General features: G+C 37.6%; 1 protein-coding gene across 6 annotated transcripts in view; it reads right to left on the bottom strand.

Moving 5' to 3' along the window:
* The window catches only part of Znf521 (zinc finger protein 521), a 270157-nt gene that overhangs the window by 247361 nt on the left and 1689 nt on the right, over positions 1-21107 (bottom strand). The gene's annotated exons all lie outside the window — the stretch shown is intronic.

Here is a 21107-nt window from a genome sequence, read left to right as displayed (position 1 = left end):
AAGATGAACCTGGTCCCCAACCAAAGAGCTCTGCATTCTGCTCTATTTTCCTAACTAGTTCATCCAAAGCAGGTTAGAGGTTTGGAGATACCTATGTTTCCAACCCTCAAGGTAGCCAGGGATCACCTAGAGTGACTAGAAATTACAAATCTGTTTTTCCTGCCTTGTGTAACTTTGTTCATGTACCCAAGTTTGCCATTTGAAACTTATCATTCTTCTGCATATGTCATGATCAGGCCTGGCAAGCACTCTCATTCAGGGAGATAAGCAGATGAATAAATCAATGAGTACAGGAAAAGGGACAAGTGCTTGGGGTGGGGGGCATCTAGATCAGGGCAGGAATGTTTTACCCAATGCAGAACAGCTCTAAGTTTTGAAGGAAAGATGGAACTGAAGACAAACAGAACACAGTTCTCCAAACTTAGGAAACATGAGCAAAGCCACAAATGCATAAAGAAACATCAGGCTTTTAAGGAAGTGCAAGTACTTCTATGCCACTCAAATGAGGGGCACTGGATAGAGTACAAAGAAAGGGAGAAATACAGAGATCATGCTGGGAAAGTGGCTAGATCCGGAAAGAATCACTGAGTGGAATGTTCACGTGCCAACCTCAGCCCCATGAGAAGTCTTCAAGGAACTTTAAGTAGGGAAGTGATTGATCTAGTTGACATTTTAGAACGATGCTCCATTGGTCATTGAGAGAATGAGATGACCAAGGACCAGACCAGGAAGCCAGAAGACTACTACAGAACACAAGCCAGGAAAGAAGAAGAGGAGAAACTATGTTAGTGGCAAAAAGGAAATAATGGTCTAAAAATCTCTATGGAAACAGGATCTAGACTGACTATGGGTAAAAGAAAGTTAACCTGCATCAGTATTTACCAGGCATCAGATTTAGTGAAGAAATCCTAGAGATGAACTTGATATATTGGTTTTAAAATAGGTATATTCATCTAGACTAATGACTTACATTTCTAGCTACTCTCACACCCACATTTTTTTCTTTTATTCGTCTTCCTACTTGCCTAAATGGTGGCAAAAAAATGCCAAAGTTGGAGAAAATCTGGACAGAACTAACTCATCAACTAACTTTTAATCTAGTAAAAGAGCTCTGCACAGACCCCAAGGACATTGGTTGGAACTTAAGAGATCTTCAGTGAGTCTTCTTCTACCTCAGTTTTATTTCACACACATATGAGTCCAAAGAAAATAAATGTAAAATTTAACTAAAAACTAAAACAGATACTAATTCTAATATGTCTTTTGTATTTCATCTTTTAAAAAATTATTCACCAAGATTTTAAGTAATTTAACATGAATTTACATGCAGTTCACAATTCTTTTGATAAGACCAAGTAATGATGGTAGATCACTACTTTCAATAATATAAAACCCTACCCAGAAGTACACACATGCTCCTGCCATGATATAAGCCAGCTGAGGGGCGCCCTCCCCAGAGCCTCCTTTGCTGTTTAGAATTGCAGCCTCCATATTGAGCCCAAATCAACCTCTTTTCTTAATAAAAAAAAAAGAAAGAAAGAGAAACAGAATAACATAGAGCACAAATAAATATTTTAAAATAGTCATTTAAAGTGTATAAATAATCTTTTTAAAGAAGAAATATGATAAGAAACCACAAGGAATCAGGACAAACATACAAAAGAAGAATCAAATGGGTACACAAAGTCCAAAACATTTTTCTTTATCACTAATAAAGAAAAAGTTGTCCTGCCAAAGTGTGTTATAGTTTTATAGTGAATAATGTTTTATTATATTATTTGTTGTCATGATTTTTGGATTTAGGTTATTTGGCATTAGCCTTTCCCCTTGTCAGACTTGACACTTTACTCCAACTACCTGATGCTTTCACCTTTAACAGCGACACACTGGAACTTCATAGTCTCTAACTTCCTGCAAAAAAACAACTTTGATATTCCTTTGCTCTTTCTTAAACCAAGCCTCAAGACCCTTTCTTCCATGTACTCTAAAGAAAAATATTACACACAAATATTTTTAATATCCAGGTATTCAAGTTCTAGATTTTTTACAGTGAAGTAATTTGAAAACTGTTAAAAAGTCACTCTGGAGGAAAACAAATTAGTTCAATAATGACCAAATATACTGAAAAATGCTTCCGAGGACAACCACAGTTATAAGTGAATCTCTTTGAAGCTAGGATTTAGACATTTGGATGTTTGGGACAGTGTCTAGTTATTTCCTCTTTGCCAAATAAACCTAGAGGCTCTGTTATAATAGCAGAGTGAGGAAATGTTACTTCACGTAGCATAGGAAATCTGGAGCAAGAAGTCTTTGTATTTGAGAGATACAATACTCCCTAATACTTCTTAATTCTTCAGCAAGTTTAGACACAGTTGATCAAATTGCAACAATATTTCTGAATGGAACACTTAAAAGTTAACTATCTCAACAATTACTGAAAGCCTAGCTTGGGAAGTGATTTTCTTTAACAAGAAACACTGGCAATTTAACAGTTCTTATACAATATAACAGAACTGATTCACACACATACACAAAAATCCAATATTATCATTCAATGATCTTTATTAGTAACTGCCTCTTTTAAAGAAGAGGAGGAGGAGGAAGAGGAGGAGGAGGAAGAAGTTGTTGTTCCTCCTCCTCTTAATTGCAATGATAAATTTGAAAGAGGGATAACTGGATTTGTCTAAAGATTGTCAAGTAAACACAACATTTGGGCATTTAATTTCCCACTATAGAATCATAACCTCCAGGAAAATGAAAACTCTTTTTCCCCCCCTTCAGCAACTCCAAGTGGCTCTTTAATAAACTGTAGATCAAACTGCTATTAAAGTGGATAATTATTTGAAAACAAGTGAAAAAAAAGATTTTTGTTTTTTTCTTTTTGTTCCCAGCTAACATACAAGTAGAAAGCCCACATTTGTAAGTGATCCTGTTTAGGAAGATAAGAACGAACGTGGTTTCTAAACAGTTGCTTTGGTAATGTGATGACTCAGCAAAAGAGAAAAAAGGAAAAAGAAAAATCCTATAAAGTAAGGTACATGTTTATACAATGAAAGATCAGAGCAAAAAGTGAGACTGTGATTTATGACTTATGAGCTATTACAAGCTACAAGAAAATTTATGTATAATTGAAAAAAAAAGAAATCCATTTTGTCTTCTTCTAGTTAGACTAATAAATTTTGAAATACATACAACCCTGAAAGTCTAAGGTTCCTTCAGCCTTATACAAAACAAGAAAAGCCACACGCCCAAAAATAAACTATAAAAATAGATTATTATTGATTTAGTACCATTTCTGTAACACTTTCCTTAAGGAATTTGAAACAAAGGAAAATATAAACATCATTTCTTAACTTTTTAACTGCACTTTTCATTTCCTGGAACCAAAAAAAAAAAAAAATCCTTAAGTTTCCATATGAGTTTAATTTTTTTCTTTAGTCTTAACAATCTCTCAAAAATCTAGATTTTAAAAATGCACTTTTTCCTACAGAATGACAACCTTGCCAAATGTGCATTCAATCTGCATGTATCTGCAGACAAGTAATAAAGACACCAGTGCTATTAGTATAATCAATACACAATTTACAGAGCTACCCAGACAGAACTGAGAGTGAGCAGTGTATGCCATTATCTCAGTAACTATAAATTAATAGTGGTTTGTGGAAATATGTTCCCACTCAGATTGTCTCAATCTTGACTTGTCAACATAATGTGACCATGTATTAAATATTTTATAGTACATATTCTATATGTAAACATATTTTTAAATGGTGATTTATGATCAGATAATCAAATACATACAAAGAAAAATCAACTATATCAATCATGTACAGAGGAGAATGGCTGATAAATAAATATCTATATTTATTTGTTTTGCCCTGGGTTTGATGCCCAGCACTGCAAAAGAAAGAGAAAGGGGGAAAAAAGTAAACCAAAAGAGCCAGGGCTTATTTGATTTTCTTAAAATAATAATAAAGTAATTAATTGGTCGATCCTGCTACTGTGGCAATTTTTTAAAATCCAACTCTTGTGAAACTTTATATTGGGCAGGGGGAACAAGCTGTCTCTGAAATACCATGTATAAAACCTCAGAACTCCAGTGAATGGTAGGGTCAATGTCCCACCAGTCCTTGGAACAAATCCCCAACAGGTGTGTCCACCTCTCACAGCCATGAAAAACTAAAATACTGTATCCAAAAGTGGCATATTTCCAATAAAAGAAAACAGACATGCCTTCAGGGTGGTAGAATGCCTTCATCTGCCAGTGAGAATATGAATTTGTTTTCCTGTAGCTGTTTCACACCATGTATTTAAAACAGTCAATGTGGCATTCCCAAAGTGGGACACACGTCTATAGTTCTGCAGGCCCAACCACTACTCAGTTTTTCCTATAACTCAAGCTAGTGGACTCCACCCTAGCAAGTCTCCTGACCTTTGAGTAAGAGAATCAAAAGGAAGACCTCTGAATGGCTCCCAACCTTTGCGAGGAGATTTTTCTGCTGAGATGTCACCAACCACAGAGAAAATGGTCCTGCATCTCTCTGCACCTTTCTAAACCTCTACCACAAAAATATCTCCCAGATCAGTTACCAGAACCATTCGATTTCTTTTTTTTTTTTTAATCAAAAGCCAAAGCCTTTAATTATACAATTAGGGATCTGTCCAGTTTTCACTGTTTTCAAGGCTCTCTCAGGTATAAGCGACTAATATCAAATCAATTTTTTTTTCTTGCAGAAGCAACTTTCCCTTGGGGTGGGGGCGTGTTGAAAAATGATAAAAAATCAGATCTAAATACCTAAACAAAAGGGAACACCAGAGGAGAGACTGGGAGGCCAAAGGATTATTTCTAACTCGTGCTTTGTTGATCACTGGCCCTGGCTGCTTCTATTTGAAAGTTGTGGAATGAAAGACTGCTCACTTTCAAGTAAACAAGTCTACAATCTTCTTTGTCTTCAAACATGCTAAGAGGATGAGCCCAATGTCCGTGCCTCAGTTCCCTCCCCCCACGCAAATAAAATAAGGACTATGATAACTGCCACAGAATTGATTCGTTTAAGGCCAAATAAAAACACAGCGTATTTGGAAACAAACAGGTGGGCAAATGCAAAGTATGTGCCATAAATAGTGAACCTGACTCTCCTCCAACTCTATTATCACCTTTCATTGTTCAGGATGGTTATTAAGAATTAAATACAAAAGTTCACACAATTCCCCTTAGGTTTTCTCCCAAAAGGGAAATATTTTCTTCTCCACACTAAGAGGCTAAGCATCACAAAACTGTGTGCCCCCCTCACCCCCTCTCACCCCACCCCACCACCGCACCAAGGACTTTACAGAAGAGGGAAACAGAAGAGGGATACAACACTGCTTCTGCTGCCCAAGAATTCATCCATAATAAAAAGAGATTCCCAGACAGGAAATGAGCCAGAAATGTGTTAGGTATCTTACATCAGTTGCCTAACACAAGAATCCTGTGATGCAAATTCTTGCCACTTTACTGGTGAGAAAACTGAGGCTTACTTGGAAAGGTACTATAGTATACAGGATTCAATGGCAGGACCATAAGGCTCAGGGGCCCTCACACTTACTCACTGTGACATGTTGACAGAACCAAAAGCCTGAGACACTGACGTGTAAAACTAGAGGAGGGAAGGTAGCTCTCACAGAGCAGCAGGCCTATGTTTTTCATCTTTCAAGAGTCTGAGAGGAGTGAAAAGCAGCATTTCCTTCCATAGTCTAGACAGTGCACAATCATGGAAGACAAATCACAGAGTTATAAACAGAAAGACTGAGATTCTCCTCCCTGATCTGTCATAAAGTCACAGCATGACTTGGAACAAGACATTTAAGCCCTTGGGGTTTTGCAAATGATGGAGCAGGTCATCTCCCTGCTCCAGAGACCCATGATGGGTTGCCTCTCTCCTGCACTACAAGGCTCTGCACCTGGGTGTGCCCCTTGGCTCTTTCCTGATGGACAGCCATCCCCAGCCACAGCCAACCTTTTAGGAAACTAAACTACCACCCGAGCCCAGTGCCCTTTTTAAAGTGTTTTCTAGAATGTCTATTAAATGATCCCAAAGTGAAATTTCCTCTGTCACTTGCCATCATTTGAGGATATTCCACTCATTAAAAGTGGCCTCTCACAATCCTCTTGGCTCTCCCCACTCTGATTTTCATTACTATTTCTCTCACTTCATTTAGCATTAAGGTTGAAGGAAAAAGGATAAATGGATATTTGAAAGTCATCTGATTGGATATATTAGGGCTTTAGACTTTGTCTGTATAGAAAGTCAACTTTATGACAGTTATCATTTAGTTAAAATAAAAAGAGAAAGATAGTGTCTACAAAGAGTATCATCGGACAAATGAGTGCCGAGGTCAACCAGCGGGCACTGGCAGGCTAAGTCTCTAAAGCCTGAAGGGACTGCCAGAGTCAAATGATCTGGGAGTGGGGACTGGGTGATTTCATGGCCTAAAAGGAGAGAGAAGAACTAGCCTTTGAAGGATCAGGGGAAGGTAAGGGGAGATAAATAAAGCAAATGGAAGAGTTCAGACTTACCGCAGAAGGAATGGAGAAATTAAGAGAGAAGAAATTTCCAGCAACCTGCCCCCAAATAAGGTTTTAAATAAAAGGAAAGCAGTAGCTAGACACAGCCAGACATGGATGGGTGATTAAAAGCCCGTCAGCAGACACATTCCTACATCTTTCTTCCACTTTCACACTCTGTACCCACAGGTACTTCTAGACCACACAGAATCCTTCTCTGAATCCTAGAAGAAAATGCTTCTAGACAATCTTACTGATAACTGTGATGCAAAAAATGATCTTCCTATTTGATTAAATCCTTTGTAAACCCAAGCTCAGATTTACCTTTTATTTTAAGGATTATTAATAAATCTACTATGATTAAACCTTTGTAATGATATGTGAATTATTTGTCTCTAGTCCCTCTCTCAAGAACAATTAGACTACCTCTGTCAATTAGCATTGGGTCTTTTGCAAAAAACCAAAGAGAAACCAACTTTACTTACCAAAAAGATGGCAGAGGCTCTAAGATTAATTAGCTTCACTTTCTGCTTCCTTTATCTTTTAATTGGAATTTCTACAGGAGTTTTTTTCAGAATTCTCTCTACATTTGGCAAAGTGAGGTTGGAATTTGGACTCGACTGCTGCCTTGGCCAGTGCGAAAGTTCTAGCCATGGCAAACTGAACCTTGAAAGGACTGACACCACCACCCCCATGCCCATGCCTGAACACAGGCCTCAGGAAGGGTTCAAACACTCTTTAAATCATAGCAAAAAGGAACTTTCTAGAATAAAAGAGAGTTGCATACCAGATGTACACGAAATCAAAAAGACCTTTAAGAGTCAGAATAAAATTCATTTGCTAGACACTTCGTATCTATCAGATCCCTGCTAAGATCTTATATGAATTGACTCATATTTTCACAACAACTCTATGAATTAGGTTGTATTATTACCTTCATTTATAGACAGCAAATTTCAAGTATAAGGTGATTAAGTAGGTAGCCCAATGACAACCAGATCAGAATTTCAACTATGCTCTTAACCATAACACACTATTTTCCCAGTTTACTAAATGTTTCTTAAGCACCTACTATATTTTCATAAATATGCTAAGGAACTAAGGACCCAGGTGTGGGAATGAGGAGACAAAGCCCTGAAGCCACTGTAAATGGGGGATATCCACAGAACTAAAAGAAGGATTGGAAAAATGCTTATGTCAGACACAAAATCTACTATTTAAAGGGAGAGCACTGGAAAAAGTGGAAATAAAAATTTTAAACATCTATATGGTAAAAGAAAAATAATTACCACCCACAATGTCAAATGACAAACCATTTGCAACATATAAATCAGACAAAGGATTAATTTTTCTTAAGAATATGAGCTTTTCTTTCAAATCAAAAGATAAAAGAGTCAAGGAAATAAAAAGGCAATTCACAGAACAATACATATAAACAGTTTATAAACATTTGAAAAGAGCTCAATCTACCTCATAATTACAGAAATGCTCATTAAAATGTCAATGAAATACCAGTGTGTTTGTTTTTTCCCAAGTCCCATTAGTAAAGATAAAGTATGTAAGCACAGGCAATCTCACCCTGCTGCTAACAGCAGTGTGCTTGGTCCTACCTTTGTGGAGGGAAGACTGTCAGCATCAAAATTTTAAACACTTTCCCTTTAACCAATAATTCCTTTTTAGGAATCTCCCTCATGTATACAAAATCATACATGTCAGTAGGAATTCATTCATGTCCATAGGAATTCATGTATTCTCACTGAAGCAACATTTATAAATGGTAATCTACACCAACAAATAACTAAATAGAAACATCCTGAGGGCCACCGGTGCAGGGGAATGCTGAGTAATGAGAGGCCACCACACAGTGGAGAGTGTAGAGCTGGGAGAATAAAGGGGAAAGGTCCTGCTCTGGAAGAGGGGGTGCTGATATGGAAGAGTTGCTAGGAACATATTGCTATGCTTTGGATATGGTTTGTCCCCCAGGTTCATATGCTGGAAGCTTGGTCACAGGTATGACAGTGCTGAGGTGATGTGACCTTTAAGAGATGAGGCCTATTGAAAGGTAATTAGGTCATCCCACCAGCTAAATCACCCTCAAAGGACTCCACCAGAAGGATGCTCTCTGGCAAGAGCAGATTGTTATAAAGTAAGGCTCCCCCATGCCGCAGCTCCTTCTGCACACAGCCAATTCCCTTTTCGTTTCTCTGCCATGTTGTAATGCAGCCAAGGGGCCCTTGATGGACACCAACTATATGATGTTTGGACCCTCCAATTACCAGAATTGTGAGCCAATTAAATCTCTTTATAAGTTGTCATAGTGCTAGGTATTTTGTTATAGCAAGGGTGAATAAACTTTGTCATAGTGCTAGGTATTTTGTTATAGCAAGGGTGAATAAACTAATACATATATTTAGGGAGGAAGATAACATAGATAACTCCCACTTTTATATGAAGAAAAAGGATAGCCACAAATATGCCTTGCCATCTAAGAATAGTCCTGGAAGCTGCCTGAGTATGCTACCACTGGCTATACTCATCCTTTCTAAATAATGACTGTGAAGCAGATATTCAAAAAATAGTTGGAAAGAGCAACATACTATTAGCCTGTCCGGGATATCACTAACCTGGCTTGGAGAACAGTGTGGATGAGGTATAGTCCAGATTTCTATATATAATCATCGGTTATTTTTTTCCTTTTCTAATATTAACTCTAGTAGACTAGACAACAGAAAATGCATAGGAAATATGAGTTGAAAAGTGAAAAATAAGTACTTGTAAAAAGATTGCTATTTTTAGAAATTTCCAGTTTCTCTACCTAGGCTTTTAATTAGAGAATATACTACTGGATTGATGATGCACTGTCATATTTTACTCTTTACTAAGCTCCTTTATGTGGACACTGTGCTAAGAAGTTTCAAAGATCTTAAGAAGAAACATATTACAGGACAGGTATATATTTCCCTATATACCTATTTGTGATAAAATAGAATAGTTGTTAAGTTGGCTTATGATACCAAAATGAGTGAGTTTGTTTCATATAGAGATATTATAAGAATTAAACCCAGATTTTTGGAAGGATAAATAGATCTAAGTAATGCAAACTCAATGGAAGAGTTTTCAGGAAATTTACAGAAAATGAGAAAACCAGGCCCACAAATAAAAGATGGCCAGACCTTGTACATAAGTTAGCCATATGTGAAAGGGATACCACTAATATAAATGGAAAGTCCACTATTACTGTAAAACTAAGTACAAGCTGCAGCTAACATATTGAAGGACCCAACAAATCATCTAACATGTTTTCATGGACTGTTGACTTCATGAGCAACTGGGTCTGACTTGTCTCTTACAGTTTCCCATGCACCTAATGCTCAGTTAAAAAAAAAAAAAAAAAAAACAATGCTGATGCTTAGTAGAATGTATGACCACATTCAATATTTTTTATTTGAAAACATAAAACTTCAGGTTTACCTTGCAAGTGCTTCCTGTAGCTCTTTCCCCTGACCTCACTGATATCTCTGTTAAATGTTCCCCTTAATACTCAGTGCTGCACCTTCACAAGATTGGAAATCACTAGCATCTTGTATGTAATGTGTTTCCACTACGAGATGGTGACCAGGATGTAGACCATATCTGTCTCCTTCAGAGCTTCTCCAACTCCTAGCACTCCTGGACTAGTGAAGGATGGATGTGAGGCAAACATCTGTTAAGTAAACATATGACTCCATTGCTGCATCTGTTTGTGTGTTTACCATCTACATTTTAGCCTGTGGGGGTTCAAAGAAAAGAAACAGAACTGTGCACTCAGAGGGTCTATAGACAAATCAGCAAACCAACTTATTGCCATGGTTTCTGTGACTCTGAGGTACAGAAGGGATAATAGAGAGAAGGGTCATTTTAACTAAGAGTCAGAATAAGCCTCTCAGAAGATGTGGAAAGAGGCTTAAAAGACGAAAACGATACTCAAGTCTTTATTATTACACAAAACTGACCTGAGAAACCACAATCTAAGCCTAAAGGAGTTTTGGTGAGAAGCTATGTACATCATTAAAGGTTAGGGACCTGTTGCTATATGAAAATAATACCAGCATTTGGACATATCGATGGACATGAATTGAAAATGACTAGTCAACCTAAGTCAAAGTAAATTACAATGCCATCCTTAAAGAAACACACTTAGTTTTTGGCTCAAATGTTTGTACTGCTGCAGGCTCAAACTCATCCCACTGCAAAAATGCACCTGAGACCCAAGTAAATAGAACCCCCTACACACACACACACACACACACACACACACACACACACACACACATTTCTAGTCCAAAGCAGGTATTGCTGCTAAGGATGCTCCCAGGGAGACATGACAAATCCCCAGTGAGTTAAATTTGTCACTGGTCCAGGACTCTCATTTAGAAGTTTCAAACAGCTATGTGGAAACTTCAGGTCTTAAATATAGCAAAATTCCTTTAAAGGCCCCTAGATTGGTTCCAAATATAATACATGTGTTCTTCTATATCAGCTCCCTAAATGGGGAGATCCTAATAAAAACTTTTGGAAATTAAGACCACCTGACCCATTTTTGGAGATTCTGGCCAATCTTTGACTTTGTTCTCTCAGCTATACCTGAAATAAGAACATATTTTAAAAGTATGTTTGTCCCATTAATATGAATTACTAATCAGTTTATAAGAATCACAATTTCTTAATATGAAAATTATACGATTTTGGAGCTAGAAGGGAACTCAGAAGTCATCTGAGTCTTCATTTTACTGGCAAGAAAGGATGTGATTTTATCTACATGGAAGTTTACTGTAAGTCAGGCACCTGGCTAAGCACTCTTGCAGCCTGGGGACACAGGGTCAGAGACAAAGCTAAGAAACCACCCCAGAGTCCTGCCAGCCCATCACGCTCACAATGAGGTTTTAAATATGCAAATCAGTAAGTATAAAAAAAACAGTTACATGTAACAGGAGCTATAAAGTGGTGTTATTATCTTGTAATGGTTTTATTTTGAAGATTAAAAATTAGATATAATGATGCAATACTTATGTAAATGACCTATATGATGTTGGAGGAGGCAAAAGGGATTTCATGCTGATCACCTTTTTCTTCAGTAAGTTACACTCCCCTATCACCATTCACCCCAACATGCACATCTTAGAACATGAGGACCACAAGGATACCCAATATCATTATTCCTAAATTGTCTTACACTTATGATCCATGATTTCATAAAATTTATCTCAAAGCATTCATCTGTCTCTCAGGGGAAATATGATCAAACCTGTCCACTATGGACTTTTCAGTGCCAACTTGCTGCCTTCCATAGTATTCTGTGCCTGTATATTTAATGGAATGAATTCCTAGCAACTTCACATCAATTTTACAAATAGTAGAGATTCCTAACAGAGTCTAGTTTTGCTGGTTTTGAATATAAGCATCATACACATTCTCCAAGAATCTCTAATTATTATATAGGATGTCATTCATTCTTCAAAAGTTTTTTAAAAATTAATCAGTTTCACTAGTGAACAGTCAGCTTTCAAGAATGCTATCCAGAACTTTTAGGAGGGACAAAAGATATGGTAGTATCAATAACCTAAGTCCAAAGGAGTTGTAAATAAGTGTTCTATATGTTGTACTTAGTAGTCTCAATATAAGTGGATGTGTTAGATTATAAGAAAAAACAAAGCTCACCATTCTTAAAAAGTGTAGCTCATCAAACTTTTGATGTCAAAAACACTTTTGAAACTTGTTTTATCGAACTGCTTCAACTGACCCAACTCACAGAAAACGTTAATACCATATGCATCTATCTCCTTTTCCATAATTACATAACTTCCTTCCAGCAATTAAAAAGCAATGCAAAGTATTTAAATACCTCATCCAGGTTTCTAGATTATAAACTTCAAAACATCAAGACATATGCTTGTTTCATTGACAAGTGAATCTTTAGAACTTAGCATAGTACCTGGAAATAAATACTGAAAGCACTTGGGTGGGGTGGGGGAGAGACACAAACAAAACTTGTTAAACAATAAATAAGCCCCCTCATATTGTAGAGAGGAAATCTGAATCCTAGAGAACAGAGGGTAAGTGGCTTGCCCAAAAGTGCTTGCAGGAAATCAGACCTCACCCTTCTGCTCCATCCACTCTGTAGCCCACTCCCTACTGACCTTAATATCCAACTCACAACACTTAGGACTCCAGTTGTTTTTATTCTCAATCCTCTCAGATGCATTCCCTTGAGTTCATAGATTTTCTTTCCCCTTGCCTCATGTCTGAAAAACTTTACATATTATATATACAGTATAATTACACTGACAGCTCCAAACAGGTACTTGAGACTCCTTACAGCAACTGATGATTATGGTACTCAACTAACTCATGATGGCACCATCTTCCCATCAATAGTTTTTTCTGGCTTCCTTAGCACTTGGTAGAAACGTGTTTGTCGGTATTTTACTGCCTTTTGCCTTTTTCTAATGTACAAAAATAAGTAAATGAAAGACAAAAGTACTGATACTAGTGATAACAAGCATGTTTCTAAGAAACAAAATAACTGGGACAAGCTAAATAATTAGGAATGTTTAAAATAATATTTTGTCTCATTGAGGGCCTTACTGGACCTAATCTGATTCTATTGTGAAGGAAAAGAATATTAAAGAACATGTGGAAAAGCTGGAAATTGTTTCTTAAACTCAATGCATAGTTTAAAGCATTGCAATGTTTTTTTAGAGCAGTCACAGAAACCCCTATAATACAGCAATTTGTAGTTCACTTTATGGATGCTTCCCCTCTTCACAATTTTTCACAAATGTATTATGTATTAATACATAGGACTCTTCATAATCAATGAGAATTTTGTCCCTGTCAGGTGAATAAATTTCCATCTTGATATATTGCTCATGAACTCTGTTGAGATAAGAAATTTTGGGAAAAGTCAATAATAAGAAAGAAAAGGTAATAAAAATAGTAAAATCATGATACTCAATGATACAGTGAATTTAATTTCTATAGGAAATTATTATCCTTATAATGATACCAATTTTTACTGGGGAAAAAATTTTTTTCCTTAAGAAGTGGCTAATACATATGGATTTGCTAAACAAAATGTATTTCACATATAACATTAGTGTATATATATGTGTGTGTGTGTGTGTGTGTGTATGTATATTTGCAAATACATATATATATACACATAGTGTGTTGTAATAACTAAGAGACTGAAACCTTTCGGTCTCACATATATAAAAAATTATCATAATCAAAATATAATTCCAACAACTGCACTATTATGAAAATACACGTTTTGAATGTCAATCACTTTACTGAGCTTGGGAGAGTTACACTCATGCATGAAGTACAGTGTATGCTTTCCAAACCAAATCATCTTCATTTAAAATAATAAGACTTAAAATGCACCCATGCACAACATGCATACACATGCAAACGACAGACTTACATGTACACATTTCTTTTCTTTTCAGGATATTTCAAAGCACTTAAATCTATCCAATGAAATTAAAGAATATGATATCTAAAAATAATCATTTTAAAATATATGTATTCATTTTTTAATTTATCTTCTAAGAACAGCAAGTTCCTAGATAGTCATATTTGAATCTGACTATTTTTAAATGACCAAATTATAAACCTGCTATCAGATATCTAGAGTAGCAATGCTAACGATGGTGTGTGCTGCCATAATAATGATACCCCCAAGATCAGCCCAATGCTTGTAGCTGTGACAGGGTCCCCAGGCAGCCGGATAACTGCTGCTTGATCATTATCCCTGCTAAAACTGAAGCTACTGAAGTTTTAAAGAATTCGTATCTTACTGAATTTCTTTCATCTCTAATAATTACTAAACTGGCATAATTACTTGTACTAGAGTTGGAATGTGATGCATGCTAAAAGCCCAAGCTGCCTAAAATTACAGTTTTTTTTTAAACCATGATTCTACTTAGTTTTCAAAGATTTATCTTGTGTCAGGCTTTTATGCCAAGAGTTGCATAATTATTTAAACCATTTAAAAGCTTTCCTTACACTATTTGATTAATACTATAACAGAGCTATTTAAATTTACTAATGTTAACTTTAATGTTTAAGTTTTAATTGCTTTGTAATAACATTGTTGCAGAACATATTTTAAATCAGACAAGTACACTTTCATTACTTTCATTACAACAAACAAGGTATATGCAATCCTGGCCAATGTACCATGTAATCCCCAAACAAAAAACAAAAACAACCAAAAAAAAAGGAGCATATTTCAGATTTAATTGAAATGGGATTAGAAAGTTGCATGCATCCCTCCCTGCCTGCCCTTGCCGCCCCCCACTCCACACACACCCTGAAGAACTAACTTTAACCTTTGACAGCACACCAGGAATCAATGGAGGAAAAAAATAAATACATCTGGGAAAATACTTAGCTAGAGGTTTGATTTAGAATATCTGCCTTTGTATCAAAATCTCAATTCAAAAGCATTCTTTAACATATTACTTAATGACAACACTTAAATTTTTAACAAGCCATAAGGCTGCTAAAATAAGCTGTAAATGTTGCAAGTCTTAAAATCATTCTCTCTTAAAAATAACTGAAAAAACTGAACATGTCATCCATTTAAATCCAGCCATAAAGAATGTATTCTATGGCAAAAGAATTAATGACATTATGCCAGCAATGTGAATTTTGTCAGATGGATTAATAAGGTATAGTAATAGGAAAAAGAGACCTTTCATAAAATTCTTAATTGATCTTGGTAGACTTGCTTTTTTCTACTATCAAAACCTTTCTCCTTATTGCATGCTCTTACATCAAAATGAAAATTCAAGCAAGTATACTTAATAATACATTTCAACTTATGTCAACAAGTACTTCACTAGAATTTATCAGACCAGCCAAGACTCACAAACTTCCTTTAAAAATAAAGGGCAGGGGTTACAAATGTTCCTATAAGATGAAAAGCAACATCCTACAAATCTGCTACAAGACTTGCACTGGTCCAAATAAGCAAGTAAAAAGAACTAAGTATAATTACTGGAAGCAAAAAGTTGAAAATTTCTGTCAGCACTATTAGACATCACTGCTGTCAATAAGAATAACTACAATGGATTTTAAGGGATATGGGAATACTCTGGCAAAAGAAAAAAGAGAAATTATTAACAGCTTGCTTCATAAAAAGCTGCTAATCTCAAATCCCTTTGTAATTTCATTTTTACATGTATGCTTTTATGTTCAATATCCTATTTTTTGCCCTTTTTTGGCTGGAGGAATAAAAGCCAACAATCCACCCATGCATCAAACAGATGTTTTTGTTTTTAAGGCCAAGTGGAATCTTATGAATTTTTGTGCCCTCCCTTTAAGAAGATGCTGCCAGAAGTGCTGAAATCGTGAAACGGGCGTTTTGGAAAAGACTCACTGGACCATCAGTTCTGGAACTTTGACTAGCACTCATGGGATTCTTGCCAACTGTAATTGCTGTTTTTGTTTATTTCGGATTGTCTACTGATTGGACTATAATCAATTTAATGACTTCAACATCTAGTCAGTATAATTTAGAGGTGGTAGAGGGAAGAAATTGTCACTGGTTGATAGATGAATAGAAGCACAACTGCAATTGTCGGAAGGGGGTATGAATACTTCTGCAGTGTTTCCAAAAATCAGGCTTTTTAACATCCAAATCTAAAGGTAAAAGCATAGATTTCTGTGTGCCACACAATTAGTATTTGGCCTGCAGAATTATGAAAAAGGAAGGTTCATCTATCTGTCTAGTGTGAATGTATATATAACATGTAACTATCCATCTATCTTATTTAAAAAAAAAAACTTACCTTAGGTTAAGATCTCGTTATTAAAAAGGGAGTCATGTTCAGCCTATCAAAAAAATAATTTCAGGAAAAAGTCCTGTAACTTTTTAAATTAAAAGCAAAATAATACACTGTCCTTAGGTGATTGTCTTCCCGCATAAAGTTTTTTTCTTACTATGGCATCATTTCCAAAACCATAATTGAAATCTCTAGTGGGGAGATTGTGGGTTTTTTTTAAGAAATAAAACACATGGAATGTAAGGGAAAACACTGGGGGGGGTTATACTTCACCTCTCTACATATACATTATATATATATACATATATATATGCACACACATATATATGTACATATGTATATTTATACATAATACGTACATATACATATATACACACTTTGAAAGAGGAGAAAAAACGTGTTTAAATAAGAACTGGTGGATTTAATGTTTCTATTAAATTTTGAGGCCAATGCAAGTTCCCTGTGGTGACTTTTTAAACACCTACAATTTTCAGAGCTTTTCCACTAGAGAATATAGCCTACTAGATAGGGTTTCTGACTTTCAAAAGGTTTAGAACTTAAAATCCACTGCCTTTGCATTCAAATTCAATACATTTCTTTAAATTGTGAAATAAGTTTTTACCACTTCATTATATTTTTAAATAAATTACTTCTCCTTAAAATAAAAGCTTTATAAGTACAAAAGATGATAAATGGGAAAAAAAGGTCAATCAAAAGTGTGATAACTTCAAAATGTGCCAAGTTACAAAGGGTTAGCTACTGTGACAGCCAAGTTAAACAAGGTTCATTGGGGGCTCCTTTCTCCCTAGTTTCCACCATTCCTCTCTAGAGGTCCCTGCTATGGGCTTATGAACACCTGAGGGTCCAGATATTCTAATTGTGTCTTGTGTTTAACTTGGCCATTTGAATGACTAACTGCTCCCCTTTCTCCTTCCCAGCTTTATAACTTGGCTCTTACTGAATATATCACACCTTTATGTTGAGGACCACTTTTTCCTTCTTACAGTACTTTTTGGAGTAAATTTCAAAAAAAAATTGTTTGTTATCAGGTAAAATTGCTGGGATACTTCCATCCAAGAAGCACCACAAGAAGTAGAGTAAAGAGCCAGCAAGAAAAATAGAAATAGGTCACAACTGACCAATTTGATGCAACTGATTTGCTGCCTCTAAAAATAAGCTGACAGTAGAACTATTTTCTGTCAGGTAATCTACTCAAATACCATTGTCTACTCTCAAGAATTGAGACAAATATCCAAATAACACAAATGGGGTAGAAAGTGAGGGGACTCATTTAATTGTCTCACTATCCATGCCTCTGAATATTGTCTATACTTCTTTTTCCCATTAAACAAAAGGAGTTATTCCGAAGATTCAAAGCATAATAATGGAATAAGTTTCTTGACTTGATACATGGGCTGATGGGATACTGATGCTAGGAATTTGAGTGGCAGGAGGGATAAGGGAGCTCCATGTTTCAAAATAATTTTCACAGCTTTCACAAATAGACAGATGAATGCTTTTGGTATTTAACAGTTTTAATATACTCTAAAGGAAGTAGGCAGCCCAAGCAGGGCACACTGCCCAGCAGCCAGAAATATGGACCCATTCTAAGGACATGAGCTGTTAGAACAATCACTAAAGTTTGCTTCAAACAAAAAACTCTGCATAATTTTTAAAGGGACATAATTATTCATTCAAAGTACTAGAGTTATGAAAACTCACAAATTCATCCGTTAGTAGAAATTTTCTGGTAGTTCACAATTTTAAGCACTTGATTAGAAATAAAAACTCCAAACTTAGATGTTATTTTGTTTTAATGTTTTTATCTGCCTTATGTAAACCACTCTCCTGGGATACAAGTTTCAAATTATATCAAAAGTGACAGCTGTATCAGAAATATCTTTTAAACCTGTTTGTTTAAAAAAAATAGTATGTAAGTAAGAAACTAGTTGGAAATTGAATGCAGAACCCATGTTTTAGTTAGAAGGACACACTGTATTTTCATGTTTTCCAATGCCTTCTCAAGTTGGTTATAAAGTAATTCACATGGCTTTGATGTACTGTCACTCATCTCATAAAATCAGAAATTTTAATCTCTTAATTGCAAAACTCCTGGTCAGTTCAGATTCTGAAATCAGAACTGCCTTTCCATACCTGCTGACAAAAAAGTGTTGCTCAATGCTTATTATTACTAATGCCAGAATATTTGTCATAATTACTCCTCCCTAGCTTTTCTAGGATACAGCTGTGTTCTGAACAATATGATGGGCAGAATCCACATACAGAGAACACTCCTAAAACACATTTCGAGAAAAATGGAGATCCTTCCAAGAAGACACAGGAAATCAAAAGACTGAAGAAAGGGCTAGGTATATTAACAAGCGACATCCAGAATGTCATTCTACCTCTTCAGAATCACTACTAGTACCACAATTGCTCATTTGACATAGCTCATCCAAGTATGTATTTTTCCAGGCAAATGCATACCCTGAAGAAAAACAAACCGTCTCAGCTCTTCAGTGAGGACTGTACTATTTTTATTCCTGTCTTCAGCTTCTCACCCCCAAAGCTCAGCCAGCCCACCTGAGGCCATCCCCTCTTCTGGGAGTCATCCAAGCTGCTGATGGGGAGAACACCACTGTGTTCTGAGCCCACATAGAAAATGGAAGCTAAATCTTTGTTTTTAATGTAAATATTTTATTTACGGCTTGGCAATTGAAACACAGATGCTGGGTCTTCTTCGTGGAAAAGATATCTGGATAATTTTGCAACATGGCAATAAAACAAAAGAATAAAACACCTTCTTTATTCATTTTCACTTGGTATTTTTTGCTTATTAAACTAAGAACTGCACAAATTCCAGACCCAGGTATTTTGCAGTTCGACTTATCCAAGAGTGTCCAGCAAATACAGCCAACTGACGGCTTCACTTAACTGTCCATAACATCCTATATGCATGAGAAAAAATTCTCTCCGGGAAGTACAGAGCACACATGCAATCACTATCAACAGAACTTTCACTGTGGATTCATTCCAAAAGCAGGTGAATCAAACGCTCAGAAACTGCGGAGGAGCAAAACTATCAAGTGTGCAAACTTTAATAAACTTTTTTTTTAAATAAAAAGCTTCCCAAATTCTTGCACGAAGTTTCACTCGCCTTCTGCAGCCCTTTAAACTGGGCTGAAACTAAGCGCTGTCCTATTCAACTGGGAAAGTTCTTGTTTCCAAGTGACTAGGAAGAGGTTTGTCCTAGTACTTCACTCTACGTTACTTTTAGGGAAGCAAAGACTCCCTGCAAGTTCCCCCGAGCGCGCGTTGTCCACGGTTACCCTGACACCCGCGCACGCCCGTGGCGTTCATTTGTTCACCATCGACATACTTGCATCTTTCAGGGCCTGGGTCTAGGTTCTCCCAGAAAATGCGTGGCCCACGTGAATGTAAATTAGCCCAAAAGCTGTGTCAAGACATATGTCAACGATTCCCCTCGTTTTCAAATTCAAACTTCTGCACTTCAGGGGGAAAAAAAAAAAAGCTAGCGTTCCAATCTGCGAGGCCCTCCCCCACCCGTCCCTTCCCAGGAAAAGAAAGGGCTTTGTGTGTGCGGTGAAGGCTCCGTTAATCGAGTTCATAAATACACATCGGCCAGGGCCGGGTAGCGTGGGGAGCCGGACTCTGCTCACCCCCTTCCCCGAGCCGTCAACGGGGCCGCGAGACCGGGTGGCAGGAACCCGGCCATGGGCAGCGGAGGAGGAAGAAGATGCTGCGCCGCCAGGGACCAGAGGGCGGGGCCGGGCCGCACGGACCTCGGCGGGACCCTGCGGGCCCTGGTGGGCGCACTAGCCGCCCTTTGTCCTCCGCCTCCAGGGTCGCAGGGGCCTCGTCCGCCTCCAGCTGTCGCTCCTTTGGCCTCGCCCTCATTCCCTGCCCTGGCTGCCCGCACCTCCTCCGGTCCTCGCGCGCCGCCCGTTTGCCCTCCCGGTTCTCGGCCTTGGAGCGCTGGACCTCCAATCTCCCCGCGGCCGCCCTCCCCCGATTTTCCCGGGAGGAGGCTAGGGAAGGTGGAGGAGGAGGAGGAGGCCGCCACGTGACTCTCCTCGCCACATTCCACCACAGCCACCAGGATCAATAACTTAAGTGCCTCCCGCCGCCCACCCCAGACAGCAAGTGCACCCCCAAAATCCTACGCAAACATGCCCACAAACTTCCCTCTCCAACGGGGACAACGGGGAGTTGGACCCCTTCAACGACATGCACCAGACTAAAAAGGGCAGCGAGTAGAAACGAAGGGCCGTCAACTTTCTTAGTAGAGCCAAGAGGGGTACTGCCGGGCCGAGCCGGGGTCCAGTTGCCGGAGTCCGCCGGCCCGGGTTTGTTTACACCGGCTGCGCGCAGAGAAGAGCCCGAGCGAGCGGGTCGCGAGCAGCGAGGGGCGGCAGCCGTTTTGTCCTCGCCCTGGTGAGACCGGGACTCTGGGCCACGTTTTTAATGATCAGGGGTTGCACTCCCCCCTACTATGTGACTTTTTTTCTTCTTCCATAGAAAGGAAAAAAGGAGCACCGCACAGTTTTGCATATTTATTCTTTGCGAAAACACAGAACAGAAACTTTTCCTCCAGCTCAGATGTAGATCTCAGACGGGGTATTTTTCCTCCCCCTCCCGATGATTTCGTTTCTTTTTTTTTTTTTTTTTCCTTTTCTATTTTGTTTTTATTTTTTTTTTCGTTTGTT

Source organism: Ictidomys tridecemlineatus, chromosome 13, assembly GCF_052094955.1.
Source record: "Ictidomys tridecemlineatus isolate mIctTri1 chromosome 13, mIctTri1.hap1, whole genome shotgun sequence".
Classification (NCBI taxonomy): Eukaryota; Metazoa; Chordata; class Mammalia; order Rodentia; family Sciuridae; genus Ictidomys; species Ictidomys tridecemlineatus.
This window is presented reverse-complemented; position numbering and strand designations above follow the sequence as displayed.